The sequence below is a fragment of the Phyllobates terribilis genome, unplaced genomic scaffold (genome assembly GCF_046119375.1).
Source record: "Phyllobates terribilis strain yellow unplaced genomic scaffold, ASM4611937v1 Scaffold_1__5_contigs__length_1240528914, whole genome shotgun sequence".
Lineage (NCBI taxonomy): Eukaryota > Metazoa > Chordata > Amphibia > Anura > Dendrobatidae > Phyllobates > Phyllobates terribilis.
In genome coordinates, this window is record NW_027362761.1 from 817,179,014 (window position 1) to 817,193,447 (window position 14,434).

At 35.7% G+C, this 14,434-nt stretch overlaps 7 non-coding genes across 7 annotated transcripts; all 7 read left to right on the top strand.

Moving 5' to 3' along the window:
* Positions 1-2,321: 2,321 nt before the first annotated feature.
* On the top strand, positions 2,322-2,394 carry TRNAK-UUU (transfer RNA lysine (anticodon UUU)). The gene has a single exon. It is a non-coding gene; the product is annotated as a tRNA-Lys (tRNA).
* Positions 2,395-5,470: 3,076 nt separating this feature from the next.
* On the top strand, positions 5,471-5,543 carry TRNAK-UUU (transfer RNA lysine (anticodon UUU)). The gene has a single exon. It is a non-coding gene; the product is annotated as a tRNA-Lys (tRNA).
* A 2,027-nt stretch (positions 5,544-7,570) lies between these two features.
* TRNAK-UUU (transfer RNA lysine (anticodon UUU)) lies at positions 7,571-7,643 on the top strand. Its single transcript has one exon. It is a non-coding gene; the product is annotated as a tRNA-Lys (tRNA).
* A 976-nt stretch (positions 7,644-8,619) lies between these two features.
* TRNAK-UUU (transfer RNA lysine (anticodon UUU)) lies at positions 8,620-8,692 on the top strand. Its single transcript has one exon. It is a non-coding gene; the product is annotated as a tRNA-Lys (tRNA).
* Positions 8,693-9,670: 978 nt separating this feature from the next.
* Positions 9,671-9,743, top strand: TRNAK-UUU (transfer RNA lysine (anticodon UUU)). Its single transcript has one exon. It is a non-coding gene; the product is annotated as a tRNA-Lys (tRNA).
* A 2,020-nt stretch (positions 9,744-11,763) lies between these two features.
* TRNAK-UUU (transfer RNA lysine (anticodon UUU)) lies at positions 11,764-11,836 on the top strand. The gene has a single exon. It is a non-coding gene; the product is annotated as a tRNA-Lys (tRNA).
* Positions 11,837-12,813: 977 nt separating this feature from the next.
* Positions 12,814-12,886, top strand: TRNAK-UUU (transfer RNA lysine (anticodon UUU)). Its single transcript has one exon. It is a non-coding gene; the product is annotated as a tRNA-Lys (tRNA).
* Positions 12,887-14,434: the final 1,548 nt, after the last annotated feature.

Sequence of the window (14,434 nt, forward strand, 5' to 3'; positions counted from 1 at the left end):
TAGCCTTTCACTGGGTTGAATACTCATCACTCCTCTTCCCCTGTTTCCTATACATAGAGTATAAAAAGAGATGTAACCTGACACCTCATTATGCTGGCAGACTATGTGCTGGCTTTGGTTTTGGGTATGTACACACATATGAAAAAAATCAATATATCTGAAGATACATTTAGATGAATTGGAAGCAAATTTTGAAAAATGTGCTAAGTTTGTTCAGAAGGACCCTGGATAGCTCAGTCGGAAAAGCATCAGTCGTTTAATCTGAGGGTCCAGGTTTCAAGTCCCTGTTCAGGCGTTAAGCTTTTAAATCTCAACAGATCACTTTTTATTGTTTAAATCTCAGCTTGTGCTTGAAGATTAGTTGCATGCTTAATGCACTTGTTTGACATGAGAAATAAAATGCTCTCTTACACTAGAGAAAAAAACAAAAAACATGTCTTTGAATATGTCCAAACTCACAACAAATGATTGATTATGTGCTAGGTTTTGGCTTTGAACAGTCATATTGGATGATAATTTTTCTGAGTATACTTAAATATGGACAGAGACATTTTTTTTGAAAATGTTGCAAAAGTGCACTTAGAAAGAACCTGGATAGCTCAGTCAGTAAAGCACCCGTCTTTTAATCTGAGCGTCCATTATTTACGTCATTGTTCAGTTTTGAGGCTTTTTAACCTAGACCTATCATTTAGTTTCGTTTAAATCATACCTAGCTTTTCAGAAATAAATGTCATGTGGATATGAGGATTAACACTACTTTGGCAATTTTATGACTTGTTTTCTGCATTTTTCCCTCTGTAGACTCTATGTCTAACTTTCAGTACTCTTTAAGCTGATGGATGGAAACTAGCAGCTATGATGTCTCCCATAAAAAACACACAGAATCAGAGTGATTCCTACTTTTTTCTCTTTGCAGCACATTTAGCAGTACCAATATGAAAGTCAAAATTAATCAATACTGAGCTGTGTGAATGTGAATTCAGCTTAGGAGTAAACTAAATCAACCGCTTGATGATGCAACTTCACCTGCCTTTAACTGCCCAAATCTGATAGCCTTTCACTGGGCTGAATACTCATCATTCCTCTTCCCCTGTTTCCTATACATAGAGTATAAAAAGAGATGTAACCTGACACCTCATTATGCTGGCAGACTATGTGCTGGCTTTGGTTTTGGGTATGTACACACATATGAAAAAAATCAATATATTTGAAGATACATTTAGATGAATTGGAAGCAAATCTTGAAAAATGTGCTAAGTTTGTTCAGAAGGAGCCTGGATAGCTCAGTCGGAAAAACATCAGTCTTTTAATCTGAGGGTCCAGGTTTCAAGTCCCTGTACAGGCATTAAGTTTTCAAATCTCAACAGATCACTTTTTATTGTTTAAATCTCAGCTTGTGCTTGAAGATTAGTTGCATGCTTAATGCACTTGTTTGACATGAGAAATAAAATGCTCTCTTACACTAGAGAAAAAAACAAAAAACATGTCTTTGAATATGTCCAAACTCACGACAAATCATTGATTATGTGCTTGGTTTTGGCTTTGAACAGTCATATTGGATGATAATTTTTCTGAGTATACTTAAATATGGACAGAGACATTTTTTTTGAAAATGTTGCAAAAGTGCACTTAGAAAGAACCTGGATAGCTCAGTCTGTAAAGCACCCGTCTTTTAATCTGAGTGTCCATTATTTACGTCATTGTTCAGTTTTGAGGCTTTTTAACCTAGACCTATCATTTAGCTTTGCTTAAATCATACCTAGGTTTTCAGAAATAAATGTCATGCGGATATGAGGATTAACACTACTTTGGCAATTTTATGACTTGTTTTCTGCATTTTTCCCTCTGTAGACTGTATGTCTAACTTTCAGTACTCTTTAAGCTGATGGGTGGAAACTAGCAGCTATGATGTCTCCCATAAAAAACACACAGAATCAGAGTGATTCCTACTTTTTTTTCTTTGCAGCACATTTAGCAGTACCAATATGAAAGTCAAAATTAATCAATACTGAGCTGTGTGAATGTGAATTCAGCTTAGGAGTAAACTAAATCAACCGCTTGATGATGCAACTTCACCTGCCTTTAACTGCCCAAATCTGATAGCCTTTCACTGGGCTGAATACTCATCACTCCTCTTCCCCTGTTTCCTATACATAGAGTATAAAAAGAGATGTAACCTGACACCTCATTATGCTGGCAGACTATGTGCTGGCTTTGGTTTTGGGTATGTACACACAGATGAAAAAAATCAACATATCTGAAGATACATTTAGATGAATCGGAAGTAAATCTTGAAAAATGTGCTAAGCTTGTCAGAAGGAGCCTGGATAGCTCAGTCGGTAGAGCATCAGACTTTTAATCTGAGGGTTCAGGGTTCAAGTCCCTGTTCAGGCATTAAGCCTTTAAAACTCAAAAGATCTCTTTGTATTGTTTAAATCTCAGCTTGTGCTTGAAGATTAGTTGCATGCTTAATGCACTTGTTTGACATGAGAAATAAAATGCTCTTTTACAGTAGAGAAAAAAACAAAAAACATGTCTTTGAATATGTCCAAACTCACTACAAATCATTGATTATGTGCTTGGTTTTTGCTTTGAACAGTCATATTGGATGATAATTTTTCTGAGTATACTTAAATATGGACAGAGACATTTTTTTTGAAAATGTTGCAAAAGTGCACTTAGAAAGAACCTGGATAGCTCAGTCTGTAAAGCACCCGTCTTTTAATCTGAGGGTCCATTATTTACGTCATTGTTCAGTTTTGAGGTTTTTTAACTTAGACCTATCATTTAGCTTTGTTTAAATCATACCTAGCTTTTCAGAAATAAATGTCATGTGGATATGAGGATTAACACTACTTTGGCAATTTTATGACTTGTTTTCTGCATTTTTCCCTCTGTAGACTCTATGTCTAACTTTCAATACTCTTTAAGCTGATGTGTGGAAACTAGCAGCTATGATGTCTCCCATAAAAAACACACAGAATCAGAGTGATTCCTACTTTTTTTTCTTTGCAGCACATTTAGCAGTACCAATATGAAAGTCAAAATTAATCAATACTGAGCTGTGTGAATGTGAATTCAGCTTAGGAGTAAAGTAAATCAACCGCTTGATGATGCGACTTCACCTGCCTTTAACTGCCCAAATCTGATAGCCTTTCACTGGGCTGAATACTCATCACTCCTCTTCCCCTGTTTCCTATACATAGAGTATAAAAAGAGATGTAACCTGACACCTCATTATGCTGGCAGACTATGTGCTGGCTTTGGTTTTGGGTATGTACACACATATGAAAAAAATCAACATATCTGAAGATACATTTAGATGAATTGGAAGCAAATCTTGAAAAATGTGCTAAGTTTGTTCAGAAGGAGCCTGGATAGCTCAGTCGGAAAAGCATCAGTCGTTTAATCTGAGAGTCCAGGTTTCAAGTCCCTGTTCAGGCGTTAAGCTTTTAAATCTCAACAGATCACTTTTTATTGTTTAAATCTCAGCTTGTGCTTGAAGATTAGTTGCATGCTTAATGCACTTGTTTGACATGAGAAATAAAATGCTCTCTTACACTAGAGAAAAAAACAAAAAACATGTCTTTGAATATGTCCAAACTCACAACAAATGATTGATTATGTGCTAGGTTTTGGCTTTGAACAGTCATATTGGATGATAATTTTTCTGAGTATACTTAAATATGGACAGAGACATTTTTTTTGAAAATGTTGCAAAAGTGCACTTAGAAAGAACCTGGATAGCTCAGTCAGTAAAGCACCCGTCTTTTAATCTGAGCGTCCATTATTTACGTCATTGTTCAGTTTTGAGGCTTTTTAACCTAGACCTATCATTTAGTTTCGTTTAAATCATACCTAGCTTTTCAGAAATAAATGTCATGTGGATATGAGGATTAACACTACTTTGGCAATTTTATGACTTGTTTTCTGCATTTTTCCCTCTGTAGACTCTATGTCTAACTTTCAGTACTCTTTAAGCTGATGGATGGAAACTAGCAGCTATGATGTCTCCCATAAAAAACACACAGAATCAGAGTGATTCCTACTTTTTTCTCTTTGCAGCACATTTAGCAGTACCAATATGAAAGTCAAAATTAATCAATACTGAGCTGTGTGAATGTGAATTCAGCTTAGGAGTAAACTAAATCAACCGCTTGATGATGCAACTTCACCTGCCTTTAACTGCCCAAATCTGATAGCCTTTCACTGGGCTGAATACTCATCATTCCTCTTCCCCTGTTTCCTATACATAGAGTATAAAAAGAGATGTAACCTGACACCTCATTATGCTGGCAGACTATGTGCTGGCTTTGGTTTTGGGTATGTACACACATATGAAAAAAATCAATATATTTGAAGATACATTTAGATGAATTGGAAGCAAATCTTGAAAAATGTGCTAAGTTTGTTCAGAAGGAGCCTGGATAGCTCAGTCGGAAAAACATCAGTCTTTTAATCTGAGGGTCCAGGTTTCAAGTCCCTGTACAGGCATTAAGTTTTCAAATCTCAACAGATCACTTTTTATTGTTTAAATCTCAGCTTGTGCTTGAAGATTAGTTGCATGCTTAATGCACTTGTTTGACATGAGAAATAAAATGCTCTCTTACACTAGAGAAAAAAACAAAAAACATGTCTTTGAATATGTCCAAACTCACGACAAATCATTGATTATGTGCTTGGTTTTGGCTTTGAACAGTCATATTGGATGATAATTTTTCTGAGTATACTTAAATATGGACAGAGACATTTTTTTTGAAAATGTTGCAAAAGTGCACTTAGAAAGAACCTGGATAGCTCAGTCTGTAAAGCACCCGTCTTTTAATCTGAGTGTCCATTATTTACGTCATTGTTCAGTTTTGAGGCTTTTTAACCTAGACCTATCATTTAGCTTTGCTTAAATCATACCTAGGTTTTCAGAAATAAATGTCATGCGGATATGAGGATTAACACTACTTTGGCAATTTTATGACTTGTTTTCTGCATTTTTCCCTCTGTAGACTGTATGTCTAACTTTCAGTACTCTTTAAGCTGATGGGTGGAAACTAGCAGCTATGATGTCTCCCATAAAAAACACACAGAATCAGAGTGATTCCTACTTTTTTTTCTTTGCAGCACATTTAGCAGTACCAATATGAAAGTCAAAATTAATCAATACTGAGCTGTGTGAATGTGAATTCAGCTTAGGAGTAAACTAAATCAACCGCTTGATGATGCAACTTCACCTGCCTTTAACTGCCCAAATCTGATAGCCTTTCACTGGGCTGAATACTCATCACTCCTCTTCCCCTGTTTCCTATACATAGAGTATAAAAAGAGATGTAACCTGACACCTCATTATGCTGGCAGACTATGTGCTGGCTTTGGTTTTGGGTATGTACACACAGATGAAAAAAATCAACATATCTGAAGATACATTTAGATGAATCGGAAGTAAATCTTGAAAAATGTGCTAAGCTTGTCAGAAGGAGCCTGGATAGCTCAGTCGGTAGAGCATCAGACTTTTAATCTGAGGGTTCAGGGTTCAAGTCCCTGTTCAGGCATTAAGCCTTTAAAACTCAAAAGATCTCTTTGTATTGTTTAAATCTCAGCTTGTGCTTGAAGATTAGTTGCATGCTTAATGCACTTGTTTGACATGAGAAATAAAATGCTCTTTTACAGTAGAGAAAAAAACAAAAAACATGTCTTTGAATATGTCCAAACTCACTACAAATCATTGATTATGTGCTTGGTTTTTGCTTTGAACAGTCATATTGGATGATAATTTGTCTGAGTATACTTAAATATGGACAGAGACATTTTTTTTGAAAATGTTGCAAAGGTGCACTTAGAAAGAACCTGGATAGCTCAGTCAGTAAAGCACCCGTCTTTTAATCTGAGCGTCCATTATTTACGTCATTGTTCAGTTTTGAGGCTTTTTAACCTAGACCTATCATTTAGTTTCGTTTAAATCATACCTAGCTTTTCAGAAATAAATGTCATGTGGATATGAGGATTAACACTACTTTGGCAATTTTATGACTTGTTTTCTGCATTTTTCCCTCTGTAGACTGTATGTCTAACTTTCAGTACTCTTTAAGCTGATGGGTGGAAACTAGCAGCTATGATGTCTCCCATAAAAAACACACAGAATAAGAGTGATTCCTACTTTTTTTTCTTTGCAGCACATTTAGCAGTACCAATATGAAAGTCAAAATTAATCAATACTGAGCTGTGTGAATGTGAATTCAGCTTAGGAGTAAACTAAATCAACCGCTTGATGATGCAACTTCACCTGCCTTTAACTGCCCAAATCTGATAGCCTTTCACTGGGCTGAATACTCATCACTCCTCTTCCCCTGTTTCCTATACATAGAGTATAAAAAGAGATGTAACCTGACACCTCATTATGCTGGCAGACTATGTGCTGGCTTTGGTTTTGGGTATGTACACACATATGAAAAAAATCAATATATCTGAAGATACATTTAGATGAATTGGAAGCAAATCTTGAAAAATGTGCTAAGTTTGCTCAGAAGGAGCCTGGATAGCTCAGTCGGAAAAGCATCAGTCGTTTAATCTGAGGGTCCAGGTTTCAAGTCCCTGTTCAGGCATTAAGCTTTTAAATCTCAACAGATCACTTTTTATTGTTTAAATCGCAGCTTGTGCTTGAAGATTAGTTGCATGCTTAATGCACTTGTTTGACATGAGAAATAAAATGCTCTCTTACACTAGAGAAAAAAACAAAAAACATGTCTTTGAATATGTCCAAACTCACGACAAATGATTGATTATGTGCTAGGTTTTGGCTTTGAACAGTCATATTGGATGATAATTTTTCTGAGTATACTTAAATATGGACAGAGACATTTTTTTTGAAAATGTTGCAAAAGTGCACTTAGAAAGAACCTGGATAGCTCAGTCAGTAAAGCACCCGTCTTTTAATCTGAGCGTCCATTATTTACGTCATTGTTCAGTTTTGAGGCTTTTTAACCTAGACCTATCATTTAGTTTCGTTTAAATCATACCTAGCTTTTCAGAAATAAATGTCATGTGGATATGAGGATTAACACTACTTTGGCAATTTTATGACTTGTTTTCTGCATTTTTCCCTCTGTAGACTCTATGTCTAACTTTCAGTACTCTTTAAGCTGATGGGTGGAAACTAGCAGCTATGATGTCTCCCATAAAAAACACACAGAATCAGAGTGATTCCTACTTTTTTCTCTTTGCAGCACATTTAGCAGTACCAATATGAAAGTCAAAATTAATCAATACTGAGCTGTGTGAATGTGAATTCAGCTTAGGAGTAAACTAAATCAACCGCTTGATGATGCAACTTCACCTGCCTTTAACTGCCCAAATCTGATAGCCTTTCACTGGGCTGAATACTCATCATTCCTCTTCCCCTGTTTCCTATACATAGAGTATAAAAAGAGATGTAACCTGACACCTCATTATGCTGGCAGACTATGTGCTGGCTTTGGTTTTGGGTATGTACACACATATGAAAAAAATCAATATATTTGAAGATACATTTAGATGAATTGGAAGCAAATCTTGAAAAATGTGCTAAGTTTGTTCAGAAGGAGCCTGGATAGCTCAGTCGGAAAAGCATCAGTCTTTTAATCTGAGGGTCCAGGTTTCAAGTCCCTGTTCAGGCATTAAGTTTTTAAATCTCAATAGATCACTTTTTATTGTTTAAATCTCAGCTTGTGCTTGAAGATTAGTTGCATGCTTAATGCAGTTGTTTGACATGAGAAATAAAATGCTCTCTTACACTAGAGAAAAAAACAAAAAACATGTCTTTGAATATGTCCAAACTCATGACAAATCATTGATTATGTGCTTGGTTTTGGCTTTGAACAGTCATATTGGATGATAATTTTTCTGAGTATACTTAAATATGGACAGAGACATTTTTTTTGAAAATGTTGCAAAAGTGCACTTAGAAAGAACCTGGATAGCTCAGTCTGTAAAGCACCCGTCTTTTAATCTGAGTGTCCATTATTTACGTCATTGTTCAGTTTTGAGGCTTTTTAACCTAGACCTATCATTTAGCTTTGCTTAAATCATACCTAGGTTTTCAGAAATAAATGTCATGCGGATATGAGGATTAACACTACTTTGGCAATTTTATGACTTGTTTTCTGCATTTTTCCCTCTGTTGACTGTATGTCTAACTTTCAGTACTCTTTAAGCTGATGGGTGGAAACTAGCAGCTATGATGTCTCCCATAAAAAACACACAGAATCAGAGTGATTCCTACTTTTTTTTCTTTGCAGCACATTTAGCAGTACCAATATGAAAGTCAAAATTAATCAATACTGAGCTGTGTGAATGTGAATTCAGCTTAGGAGTAAACTAAATCAACCGCTTGATGATGCAACTTCACCTGCCTTTAACTGCCCAAATCTGATAGCCTTTCACTGGGCTGAATACTCATCACTCCTCTTCCCCTGTTTCCTATACATAGAGTATAAAAAGAGATGTAACCTGACACCTCATTATGCTGGCAGACTATGTGCTGGCTTTGGTTTTGGGTATGTACACACACATGAAAAAAATCAACATATCTGAAGATACATTTAGATGAATCGGAAGTAAATCTTGAAAAATGTGCTAAGCTTGTCAGAAGGAGCCTGGATAGCTCAGTCGGTAGAGCATCAGACTTTTAATCTGAGGGTCCAGGGTTCAAGTCCCTGTTCAGGCATTAAGCCTTTAAAACTCGAAAGATCACTTTGTATTGTTTAAACCTCAGCTTGTGCTTGAAGACTAGTTGTATACTTAATGCACTTGTTTGACATGAGAAATAAAATGCTCTTTTACAGTAGAGAAAAAAAACAAAAAACATGTCTTTGAATATGTCCAAACTCACTACAAATCATTGATTATGTGCTTGGTTTTTGCTTTGAACAGTCATATTGGATGATAATTTTTCTGAGTATACTTAAATATGGACAGAGACATTTTTTTTGAAAATGTTGCAAAAGTGCACTTAGAAAGAACCTGGATAGCTCAGTCTGTAAAGCACCCGTCTTTTAATCTGAGGGTCCATTATTTACGTCATTGTTCAGTTTTGAGGTTTTTTAACCTAGACCTATCATTTAGCTTTGTTTAAATCATACCTAGCTTTTCAGAAATAAATGTCATGTGGATATGAGGATTAACACTACTTTGGCAATTTTATGACTTGTTTTCTGCATTTTTCCCTCTGTTGACTCTATGTCTAACTTTCAATACTCTTTAAGCTGATGTGTGGAAACTAGCAGCCATGATGTCTCCCATAAAAAACACACAGAATCAGAGTGATTCCTACTTTTTTTTCTTTGCAGCACATTTAGCAGTATCAATATGAAAGTCAAAATAAATCAATACTGAGCTGTGTGAATGTGAATTCAGCTTAGGAGTAAAGTAAATCAACCGCTTGATGATGCGACTTCACCTGCCTTTAACTGCCCAAATCTGATAGCCTTTCACTGGGCTGAATACTCATCACTCCTCTTCCCCTGTTTCCTATACATAGAGTATAAAAAGAGATGTAACCTGACACCTCATTATGCTGGCAGACTATGTGCTGGCTTTGGTTTTGGGTATGTACACACATATGAAAAAAATCAACATATCTGAAGATACATTTAGATGAATTGGAAACAAATCTTGAAAAATGTGCTAAGTTTGTTCAGAAGGAGCCTGGATAGCTCAGTCGGTAGAGCATCAGACTTTTAATCTGAGGGTCCAGGGTTCAAGTCCCTGTTCAGGCATAAAGCTTTTATATCTCAACAGATCACTTTGTATTGTTTAAATCTCAGCTTGTGCTTGAAGATTAGTTGCATGCTTAATGCACTTGTTTGACATGAGAAATAAAATGCTCTCTTACACTAGAGAAAAAAACAAAAAACATGTCTTTGAATATGTCCAAACTTACAACAAATCATTGATTGGTTTTGGCTTTGAACAGTCATATTGGATGATAATTTTTCTGAGTATACTTAAATATGGACAGAGACATTTTTTTTGAAAATGTTGCAAAAGTGCACTTAGAAAGAACCTGGATAGCTCAGTCAGTAAAGCACCCGTCTTTTAATCTGAGGGTCCATTATTTACGTCATTGTTCAGTTTTGAGGCTTTTTAACCTAGACCTATCATTTAGCTTTGCTTAAATCATACCTAGGTTTTCATAAATAAATGTCATGCGGATATGAGAATTAACACTTCTTTGGCAATTTTATGACTTGTTTTCTGCATTTTTCCCTCTGTAGACTCTATGTCTAACTTTCAATACTCTTTAAGCTGATGTGTGGAAACTAGCAGCTATGATGTCTCCCATAAAAAACACACAGAATCAGAGTGATTCCTACTTTTTTTTCTTTGCAGCACATTTAGCAGTACCAATATGAAAGTCAAAATTAATCAATACTGAGCTGTGTGAATGTGAATTCAGCTTTGGAGTAAACTAAATCAACCGCTTGATGATGCAACTTCACCTGCCTTTAACTGCCCAAATCTGATAGCCTTTCACTGGGCTGAATACTCATCATTCCTCTTCCCCTGTTTCCTATACATAGAGTATAAAAAGAGATGTAACCTGACACCTCATTATGCTGGCAGACTATGTGCTGGCTTTGGTTTTGGGTATGTACACACATATGAAAAAAATCAACATATCTGAAGATACATTTAGATGAATTGGAAGCAAATCTTGAAAAATGTGCTAAGTTTGTTCAGAAGGATCTTGGATAGCTCAGTCGGTAGAGCATCAGACTTTTAATCTGAGGGTCCAGGTTTCAAGTCCCTGTTCAGGCATTAAGCTTTTAAATCTCAACAGATCACTTTTTATTGTTTAAATCTCAGCTTGTGCTTGAAGATTAGTTGCATGCTTAATGCACTTGTTTGACATGAGAAATAAAATGCTCTCTTACACTAGAGAAAAAAAACAAAAAACATGTCTTTGAATATTTCCAAACTCACGACAAATCATTGATTATGTGCTTGGTTTTGGCTTTGAACAGTCATATTGGATGATAATTTTTCTGAGTATACTTAAATATGGACAGAGACATTTTTTTTTGAAAATGTTGTAAAAGTGCACTTAGAAAGGACCTGGATAGCTCAGTCAGTAAAGCACCCGTCTTTTAATCTGAGAGTCCATTATTTACGTCATTGTTCAGTTTTGAGGTTTTTTAACCTAGACCTATCATTTAGCTTCGTTTAAATCATACCTAGCTTTTCAGAAATAAATGTCATGTGGATATGAGGATTAACACTACTTTGGCAATTTTATGACTTGTTTTCTGCATTTTTCTCTCTGTAGACTCTATGTCTAACTTTCAATACTCTTTAAGCTGATGTGTGGAAACTAGCAGCTATGATGTCTCCCATAAAAAACACACAGAATCAGAGTGATTCCTACTTTTTTTTCTTTGCAGCACATTTAGCAGTATCAATATGAAAGTCAAAATTAATCAATACTGAGCTGTGTGAATGTGAATTCAGCTTAGGAGTAAACTAAATCAACCGCTTGATGATGCAACTTCACCTGCCTTTAACTGCCCAAATCCGATAGCCTTTCACTGGGCTGAATACTCATCACTCCTCTTCCCCTGTTTCCTATACATAGAGTATAAAAAGAGATGTAACCTGACACCTCATTATGCTGGCAGACTATGTGCTGGCTTTGGTTTTGGGTATGTACACACATATGAAAAAAATCAACATATCTGAAGATACATTTAGATGAATCGGAAGTAAATCTTGAAAAATGTGCTAAGTTTGTCAGAAGGAGCCTGGATAGCTCAGTCGGTAGAGCATCAGACTTTTAATCTGAGGGTCCAGGGTTCAAGTCCCTGTTCAGGCATTAAGCTTTTAAAACTCAAAAGATCACTTTTTATTGTTTAAATCTCAGCTTGTGCTTGAAGATTAGTTGCATGCTTAATGCACTTGTTTGACATGAGAAATAAAATGCTCTTTTACAGTAGAGAAAAAAACAAAAAACATGTCTTTGAATATGTCCAAACTCACGACAAATCATTGATTATGTGCTTGGTTTTTGCTTTGAACAGTCATATTGGATGATAATTTTTCTGAGTATACTTAAATATGGACAGAGACATTTTTTTTGAAAATGTTGCAAAAGTGCACTTAGAAAGAACCTGGATAGCTCAGTCTGTAAAGCACCCGTCTTTTAATCTGAGGGTCCATTATTTACGTCATTGTTCAGTTTTGAGGTTTTTTAACCTAGACCTATCATTTAGCTTTGTTTAAATCATACCTAGCTTTTCAGAAATAAATGTCATGTGGATATGAGGATTAACACTACTTTGGCAATTTTATGACTTGTTTTCTGCATTTTTCCCTCTGTAGACTCTATGTCTAACTTTCAATACTCTTTAAGCTGATGTGTGGAAACTAGCAGCTATGATGTCTCCCATAAAAAACACACAGAATCAGAGTGATTCCTACTTTTTTTTCTTTGCAGCACATTTAGCAGTACCAATATGAAAGTCAAAATTAATCAATACTGAGCTGTGTGAATGTGAATTCAGCTTAGGAGTAAACTAAATCAACCGCTTGATGATGCGACTTCACCTGCCTTTAACTGCCCAAATCTGATAGCCTTTCACTGGGCTGAATACTCATCACTCCTCTTCCCCTGTTTCCTATACATAGAGTATAAAAAGAGATGTAACCTGACACCTCATTATGCTGGCAGACTATGTGCTGGCTTTGGTTTTGGGTATGTACACACATATGAAAAAAATCAACATATCTGAAGATACATTTAGATGAATTGGAAGCAAATCTTGAAAAATGTGCTAAGTTTGTTCAGAAGGAGCCTGGATAGCTCAGTCGGTGGAGCATCATACTTTTAATCTGAGGGTCCAGGGTTCAAGTCCCTGTTCAGGCATAAATCTTTTAAATCTCAACAGATCACTTTGTATTGTTTAAATCTCAGCTTGTGCTTGAAGATTAGTTGCATGCTTAATGCACTTGTTTGACATGAGAAATAAAATGCTCTCTTACACTAGAGAAAAAAACAAAAAACATGTCTTTGAATATGTCCAAACTCACAACAAATCATTGATTATGTGCTTGGTTTTGGCTTTGAACAGTCATATTGGATGATAATTTTTCTGAGTATACTTAAATATGGACAGAGACATTTTTTTTGAAAATGTTGCAAAAGTGCACTTAGAAAGAACCTGGATAGCTCAGTCTGTAAAGCACCCGTCTTTTAATCTGAGGGTCCATTATTTACGTCATTGTTCAGTTTTGAGGCTTTTTAACCTAGACCTATCATTTAGCTTTGCTTAAATCATACCTAGGTTTTCAGAAATAAATGTCATGTGGATATGAGGATTAACACTACTTTGGCAATTTTATGACTTGTTTTCTGCATTTTTCCCTCTGTAGACTGTATGTGTAACTTTCAGTACTGTTTAAGCTGATGGGTGGAAACTAGCAGCTATGATGTCTCCCATAAAAAACACACAGAATCAGAGTGATTCCTACTTTTTTTTCTTTGCAGCACATTTAGCAGTACCAATATGAAAGTCAAAATTAATCAATACTGAGCTGTGTGAATGTGAATTCAGCTTAGGAGTAAACTAAATCAACCGCTTGATGATGCAACTTCACCTGCTTTTAACTGCCCAAATCTGATAGCCTTTCACTGGGCTGAATACTCATCATTCCTCTTCCCCTGTTTCCTATACATAGAGTATAAAAAGATGTAACCTGACACCTCATTATGCTGGCAGACTATGTGCTGGCTTTGGTTTTGGGTATGTACACACATATGAAAAAAATCAATATATCTGAAGATACATTTAGATGAATTGGAAGCAAATCTTGAAAAATGTGCTAAGTTTGTTCAGAAGGAGCCTGGATAGCTCAGTCGGAAAAGCATCAGTCTTTTATTCTGAGGGTCCAGGTTTCAAGTCCCTGTTCAGGCATTAAGATTTTAAATCTCAACAGATCACTTTTTATTGTTTAAATCTCAGCTTGTGCTTGAAGATTAGTTGCATGCTTAATGTACTTGTTTGACATGAGAAATAAAATGCTCTCTTACACTAGAGAAAAAAACAAAAAACATGTCTTTGAATATGTCCAAACTCACGACAAATCATTGATTATGTGCTTGGTTTTGGCTTTGAACAGTCATATTGGATGATAATTTTTCTGAGTATACTTAAATATGGACAGAGACATTTTTTTTGAAAATGTTGCAAAAGTGCACTTAGAAAGAACCTGGATAGCTCAGTCAGTAAAGCACCCGTCTTTTAATCTGAGGGTCCATTATTTACGTCATTATTCAGTTTTGAGGTTTTTTAACCTAGACCTATCATTTAGCTTTGTTTAAATCATACCTAGCTTTTCAGAAATAAATGTCATGTGGATATGAGGATTAACACTACTTTGGCAATTTTATGACTTGTTTTCTGCATTTTTCCCT